Source organism: Paramisgurnus dabryanus, chromosome 5 (assembly GCF_030506205.2).
Source record: "Paramisgurnus dabryanus chromosome 5, PD_genome_1.1, whole genome shotgun sequence".
In the NCBI taxonomy this organism is placed as follows: Eukaryota; Metazoa; Chordata; class Actinopteri; order Cypriniformes; family Cobitidae; genus Paramisgurnus; species Paramisgurnus dabryanus.
The window spans coordinates 40,297,565-40,317,822 of record NC_133341.1 but is presented as its reverse complement, the minus strand read 5'-3'; the positions used below and the strand labels follow the sequence as shown (position 1 = coordinate 40,317,822).

At 41.1% G+C, this 20,258-nt stretch overlaps 1 protein-coding gene across 2 annotated transcripts in view; it reads right to left on the bottom strand.

Annotated features, from left to right (window-relative positions):
- Window positions 1–19,621, bottom strand: part of drd2b (dopamine receptor D2b) — a 77,548-nt gene extending 57,927 nt beyond the window's left edge. For both annotated transcript variants that reach the window (XM_065284135.1, XM_065284136.2), the window contains exon 1: window positions 19,184–19,621. The gene's annotated coding sequence lies outside the window, so the exon portion shown is untranslated. The remainder of the gene's footprint in view (window positions 1–19,183) is intronic.
- Window positions 19,622–20,258: the final 637 nt, after the last annotated feature.

The following is a 20,258-nucleotide window of genomic DNA, read 5'->3' as shown; positions in this document are numbered from 1 at the left end:
GCAAATGACAAACCTTCAAGACATTTTTTCTGTTAAGAACTCACATATACACAAAAATATTAGAAAGCATAAGGGAGATCTCTGCGTGTTACACCACCTGCATAACAAATCAGAAATTAGCTACAGTGCAAACTAAATGATCATGCCAACATGATCTCACAAAAATCCGTGAAATAGTCACGCATTATTTTGCTCAGTTTTGCGTGACATTGTCACGTATTTCCACCATATTACGTGCCCCTGACACGACTTGCTTTTCCGTGACAGTTTCACGTATTGGTTACTCAACTGTTTTTTACTATTTTTAAACAATTTTCGCTTCGGTTTGGGGTTAGATTTGCTGTTTGCGTTAGGATGTCACTTAATGTATTGGTTTATAAAAAAAATTCGTATGCTTTTTAAACCATCGTCGCCTGACGTTGGGGTTAGAGTTGGGTTTGGGTAAGGATGTCATTTTATGTAACAGAAGGTTGTTCTAACCCCAAACCGAAGCGAAAATTGTAAGAAAATAGGAAAAACAGTTGAGTAACCAATACGTGAAACTGTCACGGAAAAGAAGTCGTGTCAGGGGCACGTAATATGGTGGAAATACGTGACAATGTCACGCAAAACTGAGCAAAATAATGCGTGACTATTTCACGTATTTTGTGAGATCAGGTTGGATCATGCATGACCACGGCCCATAAATTGACAGAGAAGTTATAAAACTTATACAAATATAAAAGATTTACAGGACAAAAGATAATTCTCAGAGTAAAAAGGTCAATTATAGTGTAAAATTTAATTTGGGATAATGTCAGTTTTTGTTGCATAATAGAAATTGTTCTTTTTTAAATATAATTGTAATTTCTTGATTTGTTATTAGATTTTTCACATACTTTTTTTGCTGATCCGAAAATAAACCTCAAAAACCGTAATGTGATCCGAACCGTGAGTTTTGTGATCCGTTGCACACCTAATTTTTATTATCATTATTATTATTATTATTATTATTACATATTATTATTACATAATATACATATTATTATTATTACGTAAATACTTTTTTTATTATTTGTTTATCATTTTGAGCACGCAAAACTAAACTTTAAAAAAACAATTCTGCACATGAAGGTTTCGCTTGAGCACATAAAAGTTTAATGTGAGCACATGAAACTAAACTTTAGATTTGTTTTACTCCAATGTCACCTTAGGGGCTCAGATGTTTTAGTTATTTGTTTTGTTTTGTTTTATGTTCTGTTTAATTGTAAATTGTATGTTCTGCACTTCTAATAAAAAAGGTTTTTTTCAGCGATATTGAAAAACAACTTTTGGTTCCCCAAACACTCTTAAAAATAAAGGTGCTTCACTGAAGAACCTTTCTTGACAAAATGGTTCCATAAAGAACCTTCAACATCCATTAACATTTTGCTTAAAAAAAAAAAGGTTTTCTGTGGTGAACAAAGGTTATTTGGATGTTAAAGGATCTTTATTGAATCATAGAGCAAAAAATTGAGTGTGTGCATGCAAGCCTGTCATTTGTATATAACCCTATTGTTCTTATACATACTTTATGTACATTTTTCAATGTTTCCAATTTTATTTGCAAAATAATGTGTAAAAAAGCGATAAGACAAAAAAAACCATTGCACCCTTATCTCTCTTAAATGATGAAACACAAAGTGACAACCTGCAGATTTTGAAATTCAATCTAAAACTGTCTGCACTTCTGTCACAAATCATATCTATAAACATTTATACAAGACATGGAAGTGTGGCTGCATTTATATTCCTGAATGTTTGAGCTACAGTAAAGAATTCAACATACGGGGGCGGTTTCCCGGACAGGGTTTAGATTAAACCAGAACTGGCCATATTTATATTTGGACATTTAAGTTTTTTTACAAACATACCTTACAAAAAACACTACAGTTCCCTTTCAGTCGGTCACTACGACGTCACGTCGTGACCGACGAATTGGGAACTCGCTTAGAGAGACCAATCTGCTTCGAATACTACTAAAACGCCAATGAACTTGGCATTGAGATATTTGCATAATGCTGGCGCCGCCCCGCCAGGTGCGTATATAAGCAGCAGGTGCAAATAGGGAAATTAGCTTTTATTCGCTTCGAAAGCCTGCAGTATCTGCTACTGAGAAGCTACTCTACTCTGTTGGGATCTGATTGCTGAAGTTGGTTGTACTAGCAGTACCACAGCGGACGCTTCGCTTATTCCACGGCTCTACATCTGTTTATTGTTTTGAGTTTAGTGTGTGCGTTGCCTTCCTGTGCGCTCATCAACTAAGCATCTGAGTGAATTTCCCTAAAAGAGTGATACGAGAGAGCTTTGTGCCTTGTTAAAGGCAGCCACTCTCTCGTATATTTCCGGACATCAGCGTCCTTTTCAGGATGGCTTTTCGTCCGTGCGATCTTGGGTGCGGCAAATACATGGGTCCGAAGGACGGTCACGAGCGTTGTCTTTCGTGTTTGGGCATCGAGCACGCAGAGGCAGCGTTCGCTGGGGGTAAGTGTTCTCACTGCGAGAGCATGTCCCTTGTGGATTTGCGGAGACGGTTGTCTTTCCTCCGGGAAAAGCGCAACCCTCGTCATGCGAGTGCTGAACGCCGCCACGGTGCGGCTGTGAAGCTCTCAAAGGACGACCTCCGCATCACTGTGCTGAGCCGGTCGGGGGATTCGTCCTCATGCTCTCAGCCTCCTCATCCACAGCCGGTTGATGTGCCGATGGAGACTTCAGCGTCGTGTTCTACGATGTCTCTAGAATCCATTGTGCCTCCCTCCGGGTCCACCGACGCCGCAGCATCCGAGGGTGGGCCTCCTCCCCCTGACGTGGACCCCGACGCCCTTCCTCCCTCTGGTCGGGTTGGGACGCCGGAGTTCGATCCAGAGATGGTGGCCGTGCTCGCTCGAGCGGCGGAGACCGTAGGGTTAGAGTGGGTTCCCCCCCCTCAGCCCGAGCCGTCCCGCCTGGATGATTGGTTCTTTGGAGCTGCCCGGGTGTCACAACCCTCTCCACCGGTGCCTTTCTTCCCCGAGGTGCACGAGGAGCTGACTAGAACCTGGAAGTCGCCGTTTTACATGAGATTACGGCCGTTTCAGCCCTCCCCCCTCACCTCCCTCACCAGCGGAGCCGCTAAGGGTTACACGGGGATCCCTCCCGTGGAGCGTGCTGTCGCGATGCAACTGTGTCCGGCTCACGCTCCCTCTTGGAAGGACCGCCCAACCCTCCCCTCTCGTGCCTGCAGACAGTCCTCCGGTTTAACGGGCGCTGCCCACCAGGCATGTGGAGAGGCGGCTTCAGCCCTGCACGCAATGGCGTTGCTGCAGGTTCATCAAGCGAAGGCCTTGAGGGATCTGCACGAGGGAGGACACGACTCGCCTGTCCTTTCGGAGCTCCGGGCTGCCACTGATCTGGCTCTTCGCGCTACGAAGGTGACAGCGCAGGCGATTGGTCGTGCCATGTCCACTATGGTGGTCCAGGAACGCCACTTATGGCTATGTCTGGCGGACATGTCGGATGCGGAGAAGAACAAGTTCTTAGACGCTCCCGTGTCCCAGGCTGGTCTCTTCGGTGAGTCGGTGGAGTCTTTTGCCCAGCAGTTCTCCGCCGCCCAGAAGCAGACGGAGGCGATCGCTCAGATCATGCCCCGGCGCAAGCGACCTGCATCTCGCCCTCCAGCGCCGGCGGCCCCGTCTGCTCCTCGCCGAGGGCGCCCTGCGGCGGCTGCCTCCACCCCCCCCACTAGAACATCTTCCAGGCCACGGAGGGGGAACAGCCGTCGGCAGCCCGCCCCGCCCGCCCCACCCGCTTCCCGTGGTAAACGGAGATCGAAGCGGCCTTGAGACGGGCGACCTGGATTCGGATGGGATCACTCTACGGGAGACGGTGATGGCATCGCTCCCTCCACCGGTAGAGGGCCGGGTGGAGAATCTTTGGTTTCGTTTTGTTCCGTTCCGCCGGCTTCTCAGCCGGCACCCACAAAACCACAAAAAGAGTGCATTCCTATTCCTTCTCCAGGTCTCCAGAGGATCGAGAGAGATGTGAGCGGGCATTTACGTGCTCTTCCTCCCTCTCCTCTGTCGCCAGCGGGTGTCCTGAGGAGTTCCAGCTCTCCGCTGAGGAGTCGGGACCACCAGCACCCTCCTCGGAGTCTGTGCTCTCCGCTGAGGAGACCAGACGACCGTCACCCTCAGCGGGCTCAGGTCAGTGTCACACACACATACTGTAGATGCTTATGCTGTCACAGCAGACGCACCGGCAGTCCCACCTGTCTCGCTTCGCTGCCCCACCGCGGGTACTTCGGTAGTGTCGTTAATTCTCCTCGTACGGTGCCTGGGTGCTTGGCTTCAGTTCCCAGCCCGTTTCGTTGGGTTTTACGCACAATCCGCCTCGGTTACAAGATCCGGCACACCCCAAAATTCTCGGGCTTTCATTTCACTGTGGTGAAAGCGCCCGATGCACATGTACTGCGTGCAAAGGTCTATGTCCTGTTGGCGAAGGATGTATCGAGCCGGTCCCTCTTACCGAGATTATGATGATGATAGGGTTTTTCCAGCCTTTATCTCATAGTACCCAAAATACGCGGCGGGTTACGGTCGATTTGATTTACGCACCGGCTCTACAAAGGTGTTCTTTTGGACGATAACGCCGAGGCTCGTATTTCAATATTCAGATCGTTTGCAGCCTTAGACCTGTAAGACGTGTACTTTATGTGTCCATCTCCCCTCGCTTTAGACCGTTTTTCGCTCTGCGTCGTGGGTGGGCATATTAATACTAAGTACATCATTCGAGCTGTCTCTCTCTCTCCGTGTCTCCATGTGCTAGTCACGGCTTTAAAATATCAGAGAGAGGGTTGTTCGCATTCTGCTTTTATGTACGTCGACTTATAATAGCCCGTTCTTGGCAGACGTGCGCGAACACAGAGTTAATGCTTCGGCATCTCGCTCGTTTATATCTTCAGGTCGACTGGGAAAGAGTCCTTTGCCCCGTGCAGAGGATCCTTTTTCTCAGTATGGAAATTAGACTCGATCGACTAAATGGCGTGTTTTACAAGAGCGCGCAACCAGTCAGTTCTGACTTGCCTCGGTTTAATTCGAGGGAAGTACGCGGTCCCTCTGAAACAATTTCAGAAGCTCCTGGACATATGACAGCATGCTGCGGCTGTGACACCGCCCGAGCTGCTTCATATGAGACCGCTTCAGCGTTGGCTTACGATCGAGTCTCGAGGAGAGCGTGGCGCACCGGCATACACCGTGTAAACATTACACCTGCGTGTCATTCCAACTTCCCCGTGGTAGACCCGGCATTTCCGATAGACAATGCCCCCTGAAAGGTCTCCTGGCATTCTGTAGCATGTATGCCCTTAGCACGGGATGATCGCCACGTATGACGGGCTTGCAGTCTCAGGGGTGTGCATAGCACCCCAACTGCCGCGAGCGGTGCGCTGTATATCTGGGACTTGTACGCTCCGCTATGGAGATGCGAGGGAAGGATGTATTAGCCGACACCAATAACATTGCGACTGTTGCGTTATTTACCGTTAAGGCGGTTTTGCGCTCTCGTCACCTGTCGCATCTCGCTCGTCATCTCCTCCTTTGGAGTCAGAAGCATCTGAGGTCCCTTCGTGCCATTCACATTCCGGGCTCGCTCAATACAGCAGCGGACGCGCTTCTCGAGCTGCGCGCCCCGGCGAATGGCGACTCCACCCCCAGACGGTCCAGCTAATTTGGAAGAAGTTCGGTTGTGCGTAGATAGATCTGTTTGCGTCGCCGGACGATACCCACTGTCGCCTATTTTATTCACTAACCGAGGGCAGCCTCGGCGTGGATGCGTTGGCACACAGCTGGCCTCGGGGGATGCGCAAATACGCATTCCTTCCAGTGAGCTTAATCGCACAGACACTGTGCAAAGTCAGGCAGGACGAGGAGAGCCTTTTATTAATCGTCCGTACTGGACGACTGGAAATTGGTTTTTCATAGTTAATGCTCCTCGCGACAGCCCTCCCTGGCGGATTCCCCTGAGGAAGGACTTTCTTTCTTAGGAAGGGGCACATTGGCACTCGCGCCCCGACCCGTGGGATCTCCATGTATGGTCGTTGAGCGCGCGCAAGGTTTAGGTGATTTATCGCAAACGGTATCTAACACCATCGACGCGGTTCGAGCACCGTCCACAAGACGGGCTTACGCGCTTAATGAAACCTTTTTCGTCACCTGGTGCTCTTTGCAATGCGAGGACCCCAGAGAATGCCCCATTAACATTGTGCTTTATATCTTCAACATAGGTTAGATGGTAGGCTGTCCCTTCGCCATTAAAGTTGATATCGCCGCTATTTCTGCTCGTCACTCACTCACTTATCAACGGCAGATCAGTTGGCCAGCATGATTTGGTTATTACACTATAAGAGGCGCTCGCAGGCTAAACCCCTCGCGCCCTCCTTCTATTCCTCCTTGGGACCTGTCCATGGTGCTGAAAGCCCTTCAGGCCCCCCCGTTCGAGCCTTTGCAGTCTGCGAGTCTGAAGCTTTTATCAATGAAAGCTCTGACCCTGCTAGCTTTGGCCTCAATGAAGAGAGTAGGGGATTTACATGCATTCTCTGTTGACGACTCGTGCCTTCAGTTTGGTCCTGCTGCCTCAAGCGTAACATTGAGGCCCAGACCAGGCTACGTGCCCAAGGTTCCCACGACTCCTTTCAGAGACCAAGTGGTGAGCTTGCAAGCGCTGCCCCCGGAGGACGCAGACCCAACCGTGGCTTTGTTGTGCCCCGTACGCGCACTGCGACTCTACGTGGATCGCACGCAAAGCCTCAGGACCTCAGACCAGCTCTTTGTTTGTTATGGTGGCCAGCAGAAAGGGAAAGCTGTCACTAAGCAGAGGATGTCTCATTGGGTAGTTGATACTATCGCCCTGGCTTATAATCTTCAGGGTATTCCTTGCCCCTTTAATTTGAGAGCGCACTCCACACGGAGCGTTGCCTCATCTTGGGCTCTAGCTCGTGGTTCCTCGCTAACAGACATCTGTAGAGCTGCTGGTTGGGCGACACCTAATACGTTCATTAGATTTTACAGTGTTCGTATTGAGCCTGTATCCTCTCGTGTTCTTTCCTCACCAGGGGGAGCACGGAGAACAGTCTCACAGGTCGGCTTGCAGCCTCCATCTGATGCTTCATAACTGTGTCAGTATGGAAGGCCTTCAGAACAAAAATGCGTAATGGTTTGAATTGTTCTTCCTCCGCTGCCTTGGCAGCCTTTGTTGCGGAGCATTGGCTGTCAGCCTTCACTAGCTGCATCCTCGCGAACCTACGTGTTGGCTCGGGCTCCACATTGTGTCCCACCGGGTTCCTTTGTGAGTATTTTTCCGTGGGGTTAATCCTACTAGCCCACGTTTCCCTTAGCAGAGCACTGCTTTGCTTACACAGCCACGGCTGTCATTTTACCTCAACTACGGTTGACTTTCGCCCACCATTAACCCTTAAGACGGGTGGTGGCTTCCGCAGCGTTCCTATCCCGCTCAGGTAGGGCGCTTCCCAGTCGCTGGCACTTCTGTGGGGTTAAAGGAACATCTAGTGCCCGGCCTTCTGCCTTAAAACCTAATTCTCCTTATCCTTAAGTGGAACCGGAGGGCTTTACGCAGACACTGGAAGAGGTCAGCCCCTAGTGGCGTTTTGGTAGGGATTCCCAATTCGTCGGTCACGACGTGACGTCGTAGTGACCGACTGAAAGGGAACGTCTCGGTTACGGATGTAACCCTCGTTCCCTGAAGGAGGGAACGGAGACGTCACGTCCCGTCGCCACAGGTGCTGCCACCTGCTGTTACGGCCGGTCACACTTTCCGGCTTTCTCAGCGAATAAGAAGCTAATTTCCCTATTTGCACCTGCTGCTTATATACGCACCTGGCGGGGCGGCGCCAGCATTATGCAAATATCTCAATGCCAAGTTCATTGGCGTTTTAGTAGTATTCGAAGCAGATTGGTCTCTCTAAGCGAGTTCCCAATTCGTCGGTCACGACGTGACGTCTCCGTTCCCTCCTTCAGGGAACGAGGGTTACATCCGTAACCGAGACGTTCTGCATCTTAAGACAAAACAATATGTGTTAAAATGAAACAGGACAAGGTGTTTTTAAATTAAAGCAGCTCAAACATGCATTTTAGTCTGGGACTAACGGCCCCATGGAGTATAAGACCTGAATGCCTGATTCCATACAGGCGGTACGCTGAGACATAATGACTCTCTCCTCTCCTCTGCTTTCATGTAGGTAAATTGTTTTCTGAAATGGTTGAGAAATTGTGGTGCTTTACCAGATTCGCCTCAGCAACCTCGGTGCAGAAGTTAATATAAATGGCTTTCTCATTGAACAAGCTGTTGAAAATGTGAGAGAATATAATCATGGTCATTAAGCAGTCATATTACAAAGCCTTATAAAATACATAAGTGGGGCATCAACTGTTTCTCAGAAACATCTTTGAAGGATTCTTGATATCTGCTAATGTTTAATAAATAAACATAGGTGAGAGGAAATTTCAATTTCATAATTAATAAATAAATAATACTGATATTATGTGCCACCCCCGTTGCTATTCCCCATTTTGTTTGACAATCAAACCACAGAGAAGAGTTAATTCATGTGATTTTAAATAGTTGTACGCGCTTGTTGCTTGTTGTCACACTGTATGAACATGATCCCAGCTAAAAGCCATGTCACACTGTGGGAAAGACTCACACAAGAAGACTCGTCCAGAGTTTTACCGCATCTCAAATCGTCTGACACTGCCAGAAGTTTATCAAAAGTAAAATTTAATCAAAGTTGTCATGATCACAGATCACCCTCTCTAAACCTGACAGCGTTAACCAGCGCTAACAAACATTTTTACTCGAGTGCCACATCAGGTTTAGAAACACAGGTGAAGGGCCACATATAGGTGAATTTAACAGTAACACATTTACTGTACCTTAGGCAGTGTTGGGTAAGTTACTCCAAAAAAGTAATGAATTACTAGTTACCAATTACATCTTCATGTGATTAGAACCTGTACAAATTACTCTCCCCAAAAAGTATTTTTTAGTTACTTATTACTAATTACTTTCTAAATCGTATAGTAATGATAAGATAGGCATGAAGTGGCTCGTATAAATCATATAAATTATTCTGGTCACACTTTTTAGGGTCCAATTCTCCAATTCTACTTTTGCATCAATATACACCTAATTACTGCTTATTAATACTTAAGAATAATAAATTAGTTGTTAAGTTTAATTATTGGTAGGAATTAAGGATGTAGAATAAGGTTTTGAAGAATCAGGCATTAATATGTGCCTTTGAAGCATTAATAAACAGCCACTATCTCAGTAATATTAATGCTGATAACCAGTTAATAGTAAAAAGTATTTGAAGTGAGAAGGATAAATAAAAAACATGCATTTTAATCTTAGACTTTAAATTTGATGTTAAATCCACTATTGTATTACACTAAAAAAAATTATTCATTGAATTTACTCATTTTTTAGGTAAGTGGTTTCAATCAATTTATTTAAGCTACATTTAAACAAAAAAGATTAGTAAAGTAAAATAAAATATAAAACTTTTGTTTAAATGTAGCTTAAATAAATTGATTGGAAACACTTACAGTACCTTAAAAAAATTGATTAAATTAAATGAATATTTTTTTCAGTGTATATATAATTACAGTCCATACACAATATTTAGTTCAATTACATCAGAAGTATAATTAATTTGCTAAAAAAATGAGAGTAATCCTTACTTTACTTTTTTCAAGGAAAAGGTAATTAAATTAAAGTAACTAATTACTAAGTAACTAGTTACACCAAACACTAGGGATAAACATGGACATTCATCTTTACTTTGCTTTTATAAACACATATTTAAAGAAACTCTTGAGCATACAGTATCATTATAAATGAAGTTATTTTGAAGATATACAATAATATTTTTCCTACTGTAAATATATCAGTAACTTATTTAAAATTAGTAATATGTGTTGCTTAGGACTTTATCTGAAAGTCTTTTTTCAATATTTAGATTTTTTTGCACCCTCAGATTCCAGATTTTCAAATATAGTAGTAGTTGTATCTCAAATGCAGATGTATATCGGACAAATATTGTCCCATCCAAACAAACCATACATGAACGGAAATCTTATTTATTCAGCTTTCAGTCAGTTGATGTATAAATTCTAACCGATAACAACATAAACAAACAGCTTTTGTTAAACAAACATAACCTCCGGTAAGCTTTCACAAAGAATCAATAACAACAAAGTCATTTTAGAGTATGCTATTTCTGATAACAAGCAAAATAAATAGCAAGTAGATTACCTTAGTTCAAATCTGTGTAAAATACCTGTGTAAAATGTGTACTATATAATGTATATAATGTTAACTACAGATCGGCTGTCAATCCTCTCTTCACATAGCGTTGATCCATGATCGCCATCTCCCCTTGTCTTTAAGAAACCAAAACATTTGTTATTTAACCCTAAAAAGATTTCTCAAACCAAGTGTTGTTTTACGGATGGAAGTGCTACAGCACGCACATACCTGGCGCCGATCCCGTGAGTGCTCCAGGGCTGGGCTCGAGCACCCATCGAAATGGCCAAGCACACATGCTTATTTGATTCACATTTCGAGTCTAAAACCACACGGAAAATTTGACCACGCTGCTTTCCTCCTTTTCAAAGTGCTCCAGAGCGTCTTTTGTTGCTAAGTAACCTAAGCATTGCTTGACGTTGTGACGAGCACCCACCGGCGGAAAAAGAAACCGGCACCTATGAACACGCACGTTTGTTAAGAAACGAATATCTGGACCTCATTTACATTTTTATATTTCAAAATATATGTATGCATTATATAAAAACTTATATGCATCAGTGCACGCATGCACGCCCACACACACATGCTACAACCACTGTGGTGAACTAGTACATTACCAGCGCAGTGGTAAAATACTGCCACCATCAGAGCCCTAACAATTATTTCTGCGGCATTTCAATTATGGATAAAATCAATGTAGCCTTAGGTTACCAAAGGTTCAATGGAACACAGGAGGTGCTTGTTTACCTAATCTAAATAAATAAACAAACACACACACAGAGCAATACCGGATAACCTCGATGCAAATAACATCGATGCAGTTATTGCCGTGTGTCAAACCCACATTTTTCCAGTGTTCCAGTTCTGTCTGTTTCAGCACTCTCTCATTCCGAAACAACCATTAGGGAAACTCTAGAACGTCTTCTGCTTGGAGAGCAGCAGCAGAGAAGCGCTATAACAAGCCTCAGATGAGCTCATTAGGACTGTGAGTCAATGCTGTATCCTAACAACCATGTCTTGAGCAGCTCCTGCCTATTTCCTATATAGGAGGTTGTCTTTCCAAACCTCGAGGGTCAAGCAAGACCACTCCTGCCATGAAAATACTAAAACAAATGATTACTGTATGTGGGAATGATTTTTTATTTAAACATTTGACACCACTGTAATTCTGTCTGTCTGTTTCTCTATGGGGAACAGTGACAATTGTGTACAGCCTGCTAAATTAAAAGGCCAAAGACAAGACTTATTTATTTAGTGCCCGAATGTGTGTTATTAAAAAAGGAGAATAGAAAATGAATAAGTCTGATAGTCAGATGCAATCAGCACATTCCCTAATGACTTATTAATAGACCAAGTAAATTACATGTTTATTTGCACCCACTCCCCAAACACAGACACTGTCTCCTTAATTTAATACCCAAAATAATACCCAGCATAGGTTTATTTATCAGACCCTCGTATGCCTCATTATTTCTCAAAATAATCACAAAAATGAAAAGGTCTCCTAATTTTTTATAAAAAGATCTAATATTCTGTCATGATACAGAGTAAGCAATAAGGTTGTGCCGATAGACGATAGTATCGACGATAATCAGACATATCGCAAATAGCAGGCTTTCGTTAAGCTAATTGACAATGGTTATTATTATTATCATCATCATAGTTTTTACATTAACTTGCGTATTGCATGCTTTTCCTCGCATGAAAGGGTTTGTGGGATTCACTTTGCACCAGAGAGCTTTTAACGTGCGCAGATTTCTTGGACTCTGCTAGGACCTGAATGCACGTGGCATGGACTCCTTTTGGCACCTGAACTTGTAATGCGTATGATTCTGACACTTCCTTGCACCTAAGCTTGTAATACGCGAGGCTCTGACATTTCCTTGCACTAGAGAAGTTGTTAGGAGTGTTTTGTTCCTGCTCCCTGGCACGCAGGAAATTTTAGAGCGCAATGACGCGCTTGGATTAATGGCATCAGTTAAGAAGGTTGCGGTCATGATAGTGTTGCCTGTTGTCCTTGATTCTTTTTTGTCACCAATCAAGTGACTTGTAATAAATGAGTAAAAAAAGAACAAATAAATAAATGAGTAAACTACTGCCCCGCACCCTGATACGATCGTGTATCGCAATCTCACAGGCTGACGATAGGACGATCTCAAAAATCTTTTCCATCGAGTTTTAATTGGATTGGGAGGGATTGTACTGTAGGCGTGTTGTTATATTTGCGCTGCCTACTGCTGTGACATCATACAAGTGAAAGCGTCGTTGTACATTCCCATACATTCATTTATTTCTCAGTCCGCCACAAAATTAAAATGAATTGACCACCACAAAAAGATGTTTGCACATCGCGTTTATCACTACCTCTGTCTCGCATGACAGTTTCTGTACAAACACATGTGGCGTCAGTGCATTTAAGGATATATGCGGACGTGCATGTCGCGAATGTGCTGCCACAAACTGCAAGTCTGGAAAGCAGTTATGGTGTTACTGATTCACAACCTGTGGATGTTTTTCATCGCTAAAAGAGTGTTTGGGGACAACTGCTTTACCTAAGACAGCACAAACTGGCATTAGGTTAAAGCTAATCTTTTATATTATAGCGATGACACTGGTATTGACGATTCTCTCAGACCAATCAGTGATCTACAGTGTTTTTGTATCACGTTTTGGTATCAGCTCGGGTCGCTTGGAACCCCAACCGAGGTGGTAATAAAAAAGTATCGGGTACTAGGTACTGCACCCAGTGGAAAAGCTCCCAAAAGTAAGCTGACCCAAACCAAACCGTGGGGTACTATGCAATGGAAAACCGCCATAAAACTTCCACGGGCCTATTGAATGCTTTATTCTGATTGGCTGAGAAATGTTCCATGACTGTTGATTATTTTTCTGTAAACAGCACACTTAACCTTTTAAACGTCTTAAAAATAGGCACCAGAGCAATGTTTGTGGTAACCGTGGTATAAGAGGAAGAATTGATTATTTAAAAATAATGCACACTCGCTGTGTATATAGGCTCCTTTTTGTGCCACATTAATAAGGTGTGCATTATTTTTGAATAATTTAACGGACCTTCATTAATTATTCCTTACATTGTTGGGTTACTTGTTGCGTTGTTTTAAGCCTTATTACGCAACATAACGCAATCCATATGACCTATGCATGATAAATCTGATTCCACATTTTACAGTACAGTACATATGCCTGTCAATTATATTAAAAACATCATTGGAATTCACACGTGCCTATCAAAGACTTGTTATGGTAATTTTGGTCCTTTTTGGAGGTACAGTAGACGTGATCACTAGAAACTGTTGTTAAAATGTTTTAAAGTCCCCTTTTGTTTTTCATTAAAAGTTGAACAACACAGATGGAGTAAAAATGTACCTAATTTCATTTTCGTTAGCACTTCTCCTTTGAACATTATTCTCACGGGTGAGTAAGCTAAATTAAATTATAATTTTGTCATAAAAACTGCATTCAGATGTTAAATATTTTATGTTACATAACAAAACATCTTTACAATGTATGGTATCCCACTGTTATATCCCAATTAGCTTTATTCTTAATTTGAAATGCATTAAAGTTTTGGAGAACTTTAAAATGTCCTGTGCCTTTTGAAAGATGTTGGTTCCTAAATAAATCTTATTCTGAATAAGATTTGTCCAGAATTGCGCATCTCAAAATGTGCATCTTTAAAATGGTTTTACAATGTCTGAACCGTTATCCAGATGGTCCTGCACCTGCTGAGGCATGAAAATTGTAGAGACAATATATTTGTAAGTTTCCCCACGGTCATGATCCATTAGTTATGGTCTATAGCCTCTCACGCCTCTGTCCTGCCCTCTAAATAAAACAGAATCACAAACAGTAGTAGGCAGTGGGCAAAAATAAACAGATAATCACAGACAGATTATTTTTGGGTCAAATTTTTATAAAAAAGTTGGTATGAGCCAGAGGTCAAGTTTTGTGAAGAAAAATATAACAGTAGTCTCGCACAACACCACAACAAGCCTCACTGCACCTTGTGTTTAACTAGCCTTTGAGTGTAGTGTTTCTCAATCAGAGAGCCCGGGTCCACTAGGGGGACTCAACAAACTTCTATGGGGACCTCAAGATTATTTAATTTATTTAAAAAAACAAACATTAAAATAAGCTAAAACGACAAAAAATCTAGATATTTCTTGGTGTTTGATTATAATTATTAAAGGTAGACCGATTAATCGGTTTTGCTGATTAATCGGTTTTGCCGATTAATCTGCACCGATAGTTAACTTAGACAAATTAATATCTATCTTTTTTCCAGCCCAGTCTCACCAAATTTTATGCTATAGTCACATAAATGTTTAATTCTTTTTTTGTAATATTATCACAAATTTCCGGGTTTTATCGTGACCGTATTACGAATTTCTGTTTACGTGTCATTGTCACGTATTGGTTACTCAACTGCTTTGTACTATTTTCCTACCATTTTTGCTTCAGTTTAGGGTTACATTGACATAAAATGACATCCTTACCTAAACCCAACTCTAACCCTTACGACAGGCAACAATGGTTTAAAAGTCAGAAAATATAAAAAATAAATCACAAAAAATAGTATACAGTAAACCAATACTTAAAGTGACATCCTAACGCAAACACCAAATCTAACCCTAAACCGAACCGACAATGGTTTTAAAATAGGAAAAAGCATTTGAGTAACCAATGCGTGACAATTACACAGAAACTCGTCATATGGTCACAAAAAAAAAAAAACGCGGAAATTCGTGACAATATCACAAAAAGAATAAAAAATGTACGTGACTATATCAAGAAATTTCGTGAGACTGGGTAGCTTTTTTGTGTGCACTTAATCTTTGTACAGCGTGTCGTAAAAAGAAAGATAGGTATCGCTGAAAAAAAAAGATAGGTATGTATTAATTTGTCTAAGTTGAGGTAAGAAATTAGTAAAATATTGAAAAACTGTGGTGTTTTCCTTTAAATGGTGGAACAATTGGCTATCGGCAAACAATCCATTTTGATAGTTTTTCAGAGTGTGTTCATTGCTTCAAATCATTATGAAGTAAACTTTGTTGAATAAAGTAGATGCTGCTTAAACAGAAAAACAACAGCAGGAACCTACGTTTGTCTTCAAGGCAATAATATTTGTAGTACCTCAAACACAAAAATACACAAAAATAAATCCAACCCAAATGTTTAATGTCATGATTATTACCATCAATTTGCATTACATTGTAAAAAATCAGTCACACGAAATTACGTACCTATAGTCACATATTTTTTTTTATTCTTTTTCGTGATACTGTCACGAATTTCCGTGTTTTTCTTGATCTTATCACAAATTTCTGTTTATGTGTCATTGTCACGTAATGGTTACTCAACTGTTTTGTCCTAATTTCTTACCATTTTCGCTTCGGTTTAGTGTTAGATTTACATAAAATTAGGGATGCACCGAAATGAATATTCTTGGCCGAAAACCGAAAAAGAAGAAACCAAGGCCGAAAAACCGAAACCAAAACACCGAAATAAATTATTATGCCAATTATTAGTACAAATGCATTTATGGCTATCACTGTGTTCTAACTTTACTAGGGGGGTGTAACGGATCACAAAACTCACGGTTCGGATCACATTACAGTTTTTGAGGCACGGATCGGATTATTTTTCAGGGGTGGGGAAAATCTAATAACAAATAAAGAAATTGAAAACATTTATAAAAAAGAACAAAGTTGCACATTAATAAGGGCTAACATTAGCAGGTATACTGTAGGTATACAGAAATCAAATTAAATGAGTTATAACACTGTCTTTATTGTACAGAAGTGATTTTCTCTTTGTCTTGGGTTGTTTGATTAACATTAATGACACAGACTTAAGTAGGTTAATTGAGGTTACTGTCTCTTTAAATAAGCAGAGACTGGTTTATGACTGTAATCTATACACTTAAGACATAAACGAATGTTTTTATAAGAAAAAGAATACTTTGGAGATAATTTTGTTTATATGTGCCCTGTCAATAACAGAAAGATTTTACGTTCGCTTGTTTGCGTCTCACTCGTGTGTGCACTATTGAGGGCACTTAAACGCACACGCACACAGAGACCAAGGGCAAATCCTAAACAGCGCAGCATAAAAACGTTACGTTGTTTTTCATTGCTTTATTCGGCACATGTATGCTAATGGACTACATTATGAGACACATTTGCGCGACTTTCTCTAAAGTTTACACACCAAGAGTTTTGATCTTTGAAGGGCGTACTCACTGTGATGATCACGTCTGGACCGGCGGATCGCATGTGCCTCTGTGCGTACAGACAATTGCTCTCTTTAGCACCTTTTTGCGGTTATTAATACACCCACACCCCATACATGTTGCTTCAGGCAAGCACGTGCAGGTCGCGGTATCTGTTTGCGTCATCACAACATTTCCGCCGTATTGTTTCGGTGATAAAATTATTTCGGCCGAAATTTGATGCAGAAAATTTTCAGTGGCCGAATATTCGGTGCATCCCTACATAAAATGACATCTTTACCCAAACCCAACTCTAACCCCAACACCACGTGACAATGGTTTAAAATTGAGAAAATATAAAAAATTAATCTGAAAAACAGTATAAACCAATACTTAAAGTGACATCCTAATGCAAACCCCAAATTTAACCCTAAACCGAAGCGAAAATGGTTTGAAAATAGGAAAAAGCAGTTGAGCAACCGATACGTGACAATGACACATAAACAGAAATTCGTGATACGATCACGTAAAAACGCGGAAATTCGTGAAAATATCACGAAAAAGAATCAAAAATTATGTGACTATAGGTACGTAATTTTGTGAGACTGGGTAGAAAAAATCTGTATAAATTACAGTATTACTGGGTATTACTGCCAAGTTGCTGCCAGTAACTTACTGTAGATTTTACATTTATGTTATTTACTGGCAAAAGTTTGTTCAAAGTTAAGTTTTTACCTTCTACAGTAACTTACTGGCAACCAGCTGCATAATTACAGCTAATTTTTTACTGTGTAGTTTATATCCAGCTGGTTACTTTTATCCATTATTTATCCATATTTTAAGTTAATAACAAGAGAAAGCGAACTATACATGTATGCAGCCGTCAGCTACGTTAATATATCCAACTATTCAAAATCTGAATTCAGTATTTAAGTATTTACTTCAATACTTATTAATACAATTAATATATTTTTATTTATATACATTCATTTAATTTAGCAAATTTTATGCTTCAGTACTGTTGTGGTTGTAATACATTTTTACATCAATTTTTCATTCATTCATTCATTCATTCATTCATTCATTCATTCATTCATTCATTCATTCATTCATTCATAACTTTATCTGTTAAATCCACTGTCGGTCGACCTCTAATATTTATAACATAGGTATAAATGTTGTGCCAACCTTCCCCATTGAGTGAGGAGGGCCTTTAAATTTTGTTGTGGACAATGGCTGGTGGGGGAGTTGATGTCAAAATGATTGAGATCCACTGCTTACTGTTCTGTACTGTGGAACATTTCAGACCACTTAAACACAGCTTTCTACTATTCAGCATTACTGTTTATTCGACCATCTGTTACCAAAAAAACATTCAGGCAATAATATTATACACTAAAATCTGCCTTTTTATGATTGCTTGTTTGTGTTACAGTAATTGCCTCCAATGTAAATGTTAAAATAGATAATATACATTGCAATTGCTTGTCGTTTGTAAAATCACAGAGAAAATGAGTATTTTAGTAGTGTTTGTTCACAAAAACTAAATGTTGCTGTCAGTTCCCAGCATCTGGCATTGTGATATAAAACATGCCTCATTGCCTTTGATGCCCCTCTGTTATCATTTCTTTCATTTAGCTGAAATGGCTACCAATTAACAACTTTTGATCAATATAAGGAAATGTCACCACAGTATTATGGTTCATTAAGTGCGCCTTTTTTGTTGCCAGTGGTTTGTTAAGATATGCTTTGGGAACGTCGTTGTGAAACACTGCCCCCTGTTCTCCCTTAAACACGCTGAGTTAAATAGCAAAAGGGCCACCTGAGGTGTCTGTCTCTTCCTCCATTAAATGTCAAGAAAAAGCTCAAGGCCACACCTCTTTACGCAAGAAGCCCCGGGAGGAAGACGTTTGCCATTCATCTCTCCACATGCGTAAAAGCATGTCTAATCCACTTTAAGGACAGAATAATATTTACATAATAACTCTTAATTAATTAAATAATACTAATAATAATACAAATAATAATAAAATAGTATATTTCCAGAGCCAACAGTATTTCTGTTCAAATCTTTGCTCTCTATAAGAACATTTAGGCTCATTTATTTTAGCGATTTACTAATAGCACAGATTTGGTTCTCAAATTGAGCTCATTTTCTAAGATTAAGGTTGCCAGATGTATATCACAAAGGCTTTAATATGCTGTATTAACAGAGCTTTAGATGGAAGAGCAGACTATTATTTTAACCATGATGCCCTAAAAGTTTTTATGTTACATAGTCCGAATTTTTATTAAAATGCAAATTTGTCCTGCATTTTGTCTTGCATTATGTCCTATTAAATAAGATGAAGTAGTTATTAAGGCTATAAAAACAAAAACAACCCATTGCGCGTTTAGCGCGTGATTTATTCAGCTTAGAAAAACGCCCCCCATACATATCTTTATTTACACGAGCTCCACTTCTCCTCAAAAGTATTCAACTAGACCACGAGCTGTCCTTTTACTTAAAATATAAAACTCTCATTAGTTTCTCTGTGTGCCAAACTCAGAAGTTATGGTCAAAATCAAAGCACTTAAATTACGCGTTTGTGAGAACCACAATATTTCACACTGTAAAAACATAAATCTTACCTTCAAGCCATAGGATAGTACCGATGAGCGTTGTACAAGATTCCTCTCGTTTATATCCACAACTTCCCAATGTTTAGCATCCTTTTTCCCAACAGTATTAAACTACCCATACGCGTTTTAGTCAGCGTGCGAAAACTTACCACGATGCCGAAAGAAAACAAAACCATTGAATCTACCTCAGTGAAGCAACACTGACCGACTCTGTGTATATTGATATCAAAGGGTGATAGATTTGTAATGTTACGTCTAACTTTAAAGGCAGTTTATAGCAGTTGCTCCGGTATCGTCAGTAGCAGAGCGCGACTGAGTTCTGCCTGATCTCTCGCCACAGACTCCGCGCGCATCGCACAGGTACAGTAAGAGAAGGCGGAGTTGAATGGATTGCAATAAAAGCGGATTGGCAAAATGACCAACAACACTAATTCAAAATACAAATAGCCTAGGAATCGGCAGCTTTATAAAAAGGTAACGTCAAACGTACTGTGTCCTGCAAAAAAGACATGTTATACTAAACATGCGTGATGTGATTGCCAGTAGCTAAAAAACATCAATAAGACAAATAAACACAATAAAACCAAGAACAAGAAGAGAAAAAATATATAAAACAAGGATAAAAAAAGAGTGCTTCAACCAGCCTTAAAATGGCCACAGATTAAGTTGTTCTCATAAAAAGGGCAGATCATTCCAGAGTCTTATATTTATAGATATATTTATATATTTATGCATTTGGCAGACACTTTTATCCAAAGCGACTTACAGTGCATTACAAGGTATACAGTATAATAGTATGTGTGTTCCCTGGGTACCTTTTTCACTGCAAACGCAATGCTTTACCCTTGAGCTTCACAGAAACACCTGTCTAGAGCAATTGGTGCAAAAACACAATCACCCCTGCCTTTTACCTCGTCTTGGGAACAAACAATATATATATGGGGCTCAACATGGCAAGTTCCAGAAAATACATGCAATCATCAATAAAGTAATCCAGATGGTTCCTGTGGGTTAAAGGGGACATTTCACAAGACTTTTTTAAAGATGTTAATAAATCTTTGGTGTCCCCAGTGTGTGTATGTGA